The following is an 8,842-nucleotide window of genomic DNA, read 5'->3' as shown; positions in this document are numbered from 1 at the left end:
AACTCATTTTCACTTCTGATGTAAAAACTGTTCCTGTGGTTATCAAATAATACACATGAAATGCACATAGAAGAAGTATTTAATAGGAGTAAATATCTACTTTCACCATTGTTTATTACTACACACAAAAGATTTATAATGACAAGGGCATGTTATTAGCAATAACGATATATCTGTCCTATAATTAATAATTATATTTAATTTCAAGGGGTAATTTTAATGAATGTTATTTATTTTTATTTTACACAACTAAAAGATAAAATAGTCTGAATAATCTGAATAATGGTTATAAATTTCACACAAATAGAACGATACCAAAACCGAACTAGGAAGTTGCTTCGTGGAGTTCACCAAGGGAAAAGGTCCTCTGGCTTTGTGTCAACGTCTTTTAAAGCCTCGCATAGGGCGTGGTCAGCTGCAGTCGTCGGAAGTGACGTAGTGCTCCGCGCAGATATGCACCACCGCCGTTTAGTTACTTTTGTTGCTGATAGATGTCGCCAACAGAATTACATTTGAAATTTACACGAGCTTTGCGGTGAAGGAAAACATCGTGAGGAAACCTGCACAAATCTGCGAATCAATTCAATGGTGTGTGTGTGAAGTTCCCAATCCGCACTGGGCCCGCGTGGGAACTATGGCCCAAGCCCTCTTGTTCTGAGAGGAGGCCTGTGCCCAGCAGTGGGACGTATATAGGCTGGGATGATGAAATTGGTGAGTAGGTACACAATCATTGGCACGCCTGTCATTGCTGACGTCATGTAAAAAAATAGATAACCTGGTGAGAATCGAGTAGATACGACGTCACGCTACCAAAACCTAAGATACATTCAGTTATGTTCACTCCCCACGATACTAACGCCATCTAGCGATATACGAGTATATTTCGTCTGTCGAAAAACCCTCATTGGTGTATAATGACTATGGCGCCACCGTCGCGCGTTTCATCGTAAGCTTCGCTCGTGATTTTGGGTGAAAGATCCTACAGTACGGACAACACTTAGCCAGTTAGTTGGATATCAGATTAAGGGGCTGTTTCACCACCCATTGATTAGTGTTAACTGACGGTTAAATGTGATGCCGTCTCCGTCTATTCGAACAAAACAAATAGAGACAGCATCACATTTAACCGTCAGTTAACACTAATCAATGGATGGTAAAACAGCCCCTAAAACTACTTGGTTTTAATGTTGATATCCTTAGGCAATGGAAGGTTCGTTCTGTTATAAAGGAAATGCCAATCGTGTTTTTTAAAAAAAGATTTAATTAAACTTCTAAAACTAATATTACATTAAACGGATTGGCTTTTGGCTAACGCGGATTTAGGAAGGTGCGGCACGGTCGGAGGTTGGGACTCAACTGGCTTGGTTGGCTGCGAGGAGTGATGGCGTCGGGACGATGTGGAAGGGATTGAAGCTTCATCAGCATCCTGGGATGCTGGTTCAGCAGGAAAGGGTACAAAGTGAAGCTCATAACATCTCCCGGGGTAAGACTAAACTTACACTCTGAAGGAGTGAAGTTTAAGTTAAGTGGATCGGAGCCTGGGTGAAGGAACAGGGTCTGGTTCGGGAAGGTTATTGATTTCTAGGTCAGGCTGCATGGGAAGCACTGATGGTCGGAGTTTGGATGGAATTAGCCTTTTACAAACATCTTGCTTGCCCAAGTTGTTTTAAATTATAAAGGTTATTAATACAATTATAATCATAATTATGCTGTAGGAGTGATATTTATTATACAGAATGATTTCAGGTTTATTGATCACACTATCCAATTTCTTTGTGAATTCATCTCTTAACAAAACATTATACTCTTAAGAGAGTCTAAGTTTAAAGTTTTTAAGTGTAATGAAGGAAAATCCAATTTATTTTTGAATTGGGATATGTCACAACATGTGTCGTTTAAAAGGTTAAAATCTGATTTAAAGAATCTAATTCGATCTTTACAATATTTTTTGATATAAACTGTGTGTCCTTAAAGTATGCAGTACATTTTTCAGGTAGGGTAAACAAACCAGTTCCCATAATATCACCTTCAAATATGTTAGGGTCACTCTGACATTCTACAGAAAATTTTAGATTTTCGAGAAATAACATAAATCCACCTATTATTGCTTAACTTAAGCCAGATTTCCATGTTCCCAAATAGCAATTGGGTTTTTACAGTTGCCGGGCTTATTAGTTAATAACTTCGTTGCAATATCAGTTTCGCATATAGGTGATGACGTAGTGGAATAAACATTTGCTATGCTGCATATGTAATACGTATTAGTTACTTGCTTACAATTATCTAAGTTGTTTAATTTGCCATAGTGCGCCTTATCTCTACTTAATGCTAGTAGTTAGTAGTGGGAATTATCATCGCATAGGTGGTCGGTGTCACGTTACTGTGGGCCACCGGGAATGGAATATTATGATACAGAGTGTATCTTGTGGAATAAACTAAAGGTATTTTCGTAACGAAAATTATTTTATTGTCAATATAAAAACATGAAATTTTGGAAGCGTTCATCAAAACATTTATGTAGTCTAAAGTTAATGGTACAGGCAATTCTTGTGATTTAGGTAAGAATCTATAATGATCAACTAACTCGGTAAACAGTTGATTCGGACTGATTATGGCTGGGCATAAAACGTTAGACTTACTAAACATTATGGCGTTAATGATATCTTCTATTTTAAAAGATAAAGTCAGAAGGTTACCCTCGATTATACTTATTAATTCTAAAATCTTTGATCTTATACCTAACTTATTACTACTTATAGTTACATTATTGACGGACACGGTAAGTGTGTCAACAGCGTCCTTCAACCTTTGTTCGTTTACACTAATTTTATTCAAAAGGTCCTTATGGGAGTTTAGTATTGTGGATGTAACTAGTATATTACTTTTCATCAAGGTTGCTATTTCCTTTTGATCTCTTTGTAAAGTTTGAATGGCGCTGTTATACATACTAGCATCATCTTGGTCCATAGTTCCAAACAGATGTTTAAAAAACAGTCCCTACGGCACCAAACCATGCGGATCTTTTAGTTTTTCTTGTGATCAAGTGAGAGATAGAATCATAGTCGCGGATTATATCGTTATGCCTTATAGTGAGTGGATGGAACATGTTGACGCATTCTGTTTCTGCGAAGGTATCGCATTGCCTGCATAAGAATTTTGATGTGCCTATTGCAGCGTTCAGGTTATCAATGTGTGGTCTGATAAAAGAAATATCAACCGGTAGAACTATGTCCAAGTAGCCATTTATCACTTTTAGCTCTCCAACTGGATCGAAATAAATTCCAGGACTATTTTGCACTGGTTGGGTGAAATTGCCTTCTACTAAGAAGGGAACACTGAAATAAAGAAAAGTTAATAGTGTAAAATTATTTCAAAACTTAAATTATCATTATAGGGATTTAAAAATTAGGCGTTAAATCTACGAGCTAACTTAACTTGGTCGTAGTGATGTACCACGTATCTGCGGTTTATCAGTAAGGTTAAAGTATTACGACCATTTATTTTCACAACTTTGTATGGGCCTTTCCACAAAGGTGATAATGCCTTCCGCAATCTTAATTGATTCTTGAGATATACGTAGTCTCCGACGTGGTAAGCGATAGGTTTGGTGTTGGCGTCGTAATAGGTTTTAGATGTTTCCTTGGATTTGTGTATATTATCTAAAGCTCTATTACGCGAATATTGAAGACGATGTTGAAGCATTTTCAGGTAGTCGCGTAGGTAGCACTAGGTGCGGTTTCGTATATAGAATTAGGAAGGAACGGTTTGTGGCCAAAATTAAGCTCGTAAGGAGATAGTTAGTTGTTGTATGAACGGTAGTGTTATAATGAGAAATTGGCTAAGTAAAGTTTTTTGAAGAGGTGCTAAATATATTTTTTCGATAGTCGACGTCTTAATAATCGAGGAACTGCAGCTCTTTTATTTTTATTTCCTCTTATGAATTAGAATATTTTTTTAAGTGGTCGATATGACGTTTGTGAGATTGAATGGCAGAACCGTTGAGGGCTCAGTACTTAGTAGAAACAGTAAAAAAAAAAAACGACACCTGTCACTACTGTCAAGTAGAATCTAACCTAAAACCGTTTTATTTGCTTTGCGATTTGGTGCGATCAATGTGTTTTTTTGGATAATTTTTAAAGACCTCTCAGCACAAACTCAGTACTTTAAAATTTGCCGCATTTCTCCACGACCTTTGCATAATAATTGGACCACGATTGGACAGTTTCGACGACTATTTTTGGCTCTGCTTCTTCGACAACGCTATCTTGTATTCTCGACGACACTTGGCTTGACTTTTGGACCATATTTTCTATTTAAGCGGCTTCACCTTTCAATACGAAATGAGTGAATTTGTGCGAGCAGATTCAAGGAACTTGCCACACATGGCTATGAGTCTAGAATATTTGACACCAGTGATAAGTATACAATGTTGCCGAAATCAGAGGAGATAAAGCACTTGTCCGTACCGGTAAATGGATGAACGTAAGTACAAAATTATATCAATACAGTTTCTTGTCTATTTTTTTTAAATTACATTTTAGGGCATCAAAAGTTGAATATGTTGCCGGACCAAAGTTGTTCGAGAGCACAGAATAACAAAAAACATATTACCTATATTGTGACCATTTACTTAAATATCAACTGACAATGTGATTGATGCGACAGGTGATATTGTTCTGCATTGGCTGGTATATATTATGATAGAGTAAAATTTCTGTGGTTAGTGAAACATTATATTGTAACTAGCTGTTGCCCCGCGACTCTGTCTACGAAGAATTCGCTTATCGCTTTCCCGCGAGTACTATGCATTTTTTCGGGATAAGACTGTGAGATAAAAAGTAGCCTATGTTCTTCCTCGGGATTCCAACTACCTCCATAATGAATTTTGGCTAAATCAGTTCAGCGATTGAAGCATGAAAAGTTAACAGACAGACAGACAGAGTTCCTTTCACGTTTATAATATTAAATATATGTAAGGATTTATAATAATTTTGACCTTTTTTTTCAGGTGGATGTAAACACACGTTGGTGTTTTTATTTTGGTTGCAAGAAAAAGCCAGTAAAGGAGCATAACCTTTTTTTCCAAGGACATGCATTTTTCCATAAAAAAGAGGCATAGAAGTATCACAGAACTCCTCAATGGTTAATGAAAGAGAATAGAATAGACTTAAGATTTAGCACGGAAATGTAATTTTGAACATGACGATCTCTTAATACAGAAATGTATTTTTAGTTGACAATGCAAGTACAGTCGACAATAAGTACAGTCAGCAAATTTTTTTCTTTAAAATATCATTTTTGGTTTTTATTTGTGTAAGCTTTTATTTTTCCTCACAATACTTTTTGTTGACTATACTTGTCTTGCATTGTCATCTAATCTGTAATCAGTATAAGTACTGCTGTGCTAAGCTAATGGTACTTTAAATTTGTATTCTCATTTTGGTTTATAATTATAATACATACATACTCGTACATTGCAAGTCGAATAAAATTTAATTGAATTTGCAGGTGGTAGGACCTTGTGCAAGGTCCGCCCGGATTGCTACCACCATCTTGCTCGCTAATCCTGCCGTGAAGCAGCAGTGCTTGCACTGTTGTGTTTCGGCGTGGAGAGTAAGACAGCCGGTGAAATAACTGGCACTTGAGGTATTTCTTCTTTGGCCTCTAGGTTGGCAACGCATCTGCAATACCCAGGTGTTGCAGTTGTCTATGGGTGGTGGTGATCTCTTACCATCAGGAGATCCACTTGCTCGTTTGCCATCCAGTCGAATAAAAAAAAAAAAAACTTGTAAAATATGTTTCTTTTCACTTATGATTCTCATCATCAAAAATAACGAAAAAATGTGCAGAATTTGTAACATTGCTTACAGAGATTTTGATCAGGTTCGATTCCCGGTCATGTATGTATTAGAGTCAGACAAAATAAAACAGTTGAATGCCATATATATCCATACTAATATTATAAATGCGAAAGTGTGTGTGTTTGTATGTTTCTCCGTCTTTCACGTCGCAACGGAGCGACGGATCGACGTGATTTTTGGCATAGAGATTGTTTATGGGCCACAGAGTGATATAGGCTACTTTTTATTCCGGAAAAATAAACAGTTCCCGAGGGAACAGCGCGCGATAACCGAATCCACGCGGGTGAAGCCGCGGGCAAAAGATAGTATATATACACATCCAGGTCAACTGGTAGAACAAACAATACCATCTAGGGTCACTGTCACAAGTACAAGTACTAAAAATACAAGTAAATCACCACGGTTTTGTTATAACTTATGATCAATGGTATGCATATTGTTTACATGTATAACACACAAGTTAATCAAACCACGGTTGCTTAGGAAATGAAAAATCTTAACAGCGCGATTCAGCTTTTCCTTGAGACGAGATAGTGACATCTTTTGATGCAAAAGTAAACTAAAATCCCGGTTTAACACATAGTGACCTATAATATTTGTATTACATTTCCTTGTATTTCTTAGTAGTACTTCTAATGCCTTTATGGGGATGGCACAATATTTAATTTATTAAAAATACGACTTGTTTTTAAATTACCTTTGCCAGGAATATTATATACATGTTCCAATAAATCGGGTCTTTTGAGACATATGTTTATGCTAAACGTTTTTATGATAATTTGTGTATTTATGAAATAAAAACAATATAAATGAAGTATTGCATTTTTATTATGTTACTCTGCAAATTAACTAAAACCATCTAAAACACATGCAATAGGACAGCTTTGTATAGGTAGCATGTTCCAACAAATAGGGTCTTTTGAGTCATATGCTTATGCTAAACGTTTTTTATGATAATTTGTACATTTATGAAATAAATAAAATATAAATTATTGCATTTATTATATTACTCTCCAAATTAACTAAAACTATCTAAAACACATGCAATAAGACAGCTTTGTCTACATATTTTATGTGGTTATGGTTAATAACAGAGAGGCTTCAAAAATACGGATTCTTTTAATCTTCAAATCACGCATTTCACATGTATCCTCAAGCTCGCTATGACTAGATGACAAATGCAATGATTTAGCAGAAACTCTTCCTTCAATACACTTTGAAATAAAGAATATAAACCATTTGTGCAACATGCAATTAATTATTTTAATGTATTGCATGACTCTTACTGAGACCATGTCCTTTTTATTGTTTTGGTAAAAAAACACGATATCTCTGCTTTCTGTTATGTTTTCCTTTGCCGTGTTTGATGTTGAAGGGCTAGAGGGTTCGTATAATGATGTTGTTGATGAGCAACTTGCAGTGGAAGATGAAGCTGACTGCACCAAGTCGCTTGTAAAGACTAGGATGCGTAAATACGCCGAATTCGGAAAATCTCGTTTGTATTTCATAGACGAAGGTACAAAGCATTGGAAAACATTTCTGTAATGCTCCATTTCTACTCGAATACTGTCGGAGTCGTCTGAATCCATTGTAGGGATACTGTGATTCGAATTTACTCGTAAGGCAGTCCAAATGTCAAGCCAAAGGGGCCGAGAATTCAAGATAACGTTGTCTAAGAAACAGAGCCAAAATAGTCGTCGAAAATATCCAATCGTGGTCAAATTATCGTGCAAAGGTCGTGGAGAGATGTGGCAAATTCAAAAGCCCAGAGTTTGGGCTAAGGTCGTAAAAAATTATCCAAACAAAAAACACACTGATCGCACCAAATCGCAAAGCAAATAAAATGGTTTTAGGTTAGATTCTACTTGACAGTGACAGCAGTGACAGTTGACTTCGTTTTTTTTTTAATGTTTCTACTAAGTACTGAGCCCTCAACGGTTCTGCCATTTCAATCTCACAAACGTCATATCGACCACTTAAAAAAATATTTCTAATTAATAAGAGGAAATAAAAATAAAAGAGCTGCAGTTCCTTGATTATTAAGACGTCGACTATCGAAGAAAAATATAATTAGCGCCTCTCCAAAAAACTTTACTTAGCCAATTGCGTATAACACATAGCGAGGCAATCTGTTTTTGTTCTTCATTTACGTATGACTTTTCAAGTATTCTTTTTTAGTGTCGAATGACTTTTTTCAAGAGCGCCTTGTGTTTGTGGATGGTAAGGACTGGACCAAAGTTGTTTGATTTTTAGAAAAGAGCAGACTTGTTAAAGAGTTCGGAAGGTGAAATTAGTTCCTTGATCCGTAAGAATTGTTTGGTATCCCAAATAATGAGATAAAGTGTACCAACATTTCACTGGTTTCTTCAGCTGTTGTACTTCGTATAGGATAGGCTAGGGAGTATTTTTGTCAGGTCGTCTTGCATGTTAGTATATATTTGACCTTGGCAGGTCCTGCTTCTGGCAGTGGACCCACCAATATCTAACGATAAGCGTTGGAAAGGTTGTGTCGATGTCGATAGTATTTCTAGTGGAGCACGGTTTATTTTCCTTAAGGCTTTATTCATTTGACATGAAGTACAATTTTTTACGTAGTTTTCTATATCTGCCCGCATATTCTTCCAAAAGTATTGCTCGCGAATTCTACTGTACATTCGGGCCGTGCCCTTGATTCGGCTATGGGAATATCATGATTTTCTTTCAGGATTTTTGGAATCTCGCTTAAAGATGGGTATATCGTTTTATCCTTATATATGCGGATATTTATACTAGTTCCATTGAAAATATATATTATCATATTGTAGATTTTAATGAATGAGTGCTTATCAAATGGATTTTTAAAATCTGAAATACTGAATTCTTTTGTGCCTTGGTCGTAGTGGATATTAAGTGGTTTCTCAAATTTTTTAACGACTCGAAGATGTCAGCGTAAGAGCAATCATCAAAGTGTGAACTTTAGTGAATAGGGTTATAAAGGTTTT

At 36.2% G+C, this 8,842-nt stretch overlaps 1 pseudogene; it reads right to left on the bottom strand.

Moving 5' to 3' along the window:
* Positions 1-1,666: 1,666 nt before the first annotated feature.
* LOC141445392 (uncharacterized) lies at positions 1,667-3,702 on the bottom strand (annotated as a pseudogene).
* Positions 3,703-8,842: the final 5,140 nt, after the last annotated feature.

This window comes from Choristoneura fumiferana, chromosome 2 (assembly GCF_025370935.1).
Source record: "Choristoneura fumiferana chromosome 2, NRCan_CFum_1, whole genome shotgun sequence".
NCBI lineage: Eukaryota > Metazoa > Arthropoda > Insecta > Lepidoptera > Tortricidae > Choristoneura > Choristoneura fumiferana.
The sequence above is the reverse complement of the archived record's forward strand: the minus strand, read 5'-3'. Positions and strand labels throughout refer to the sequence as shown.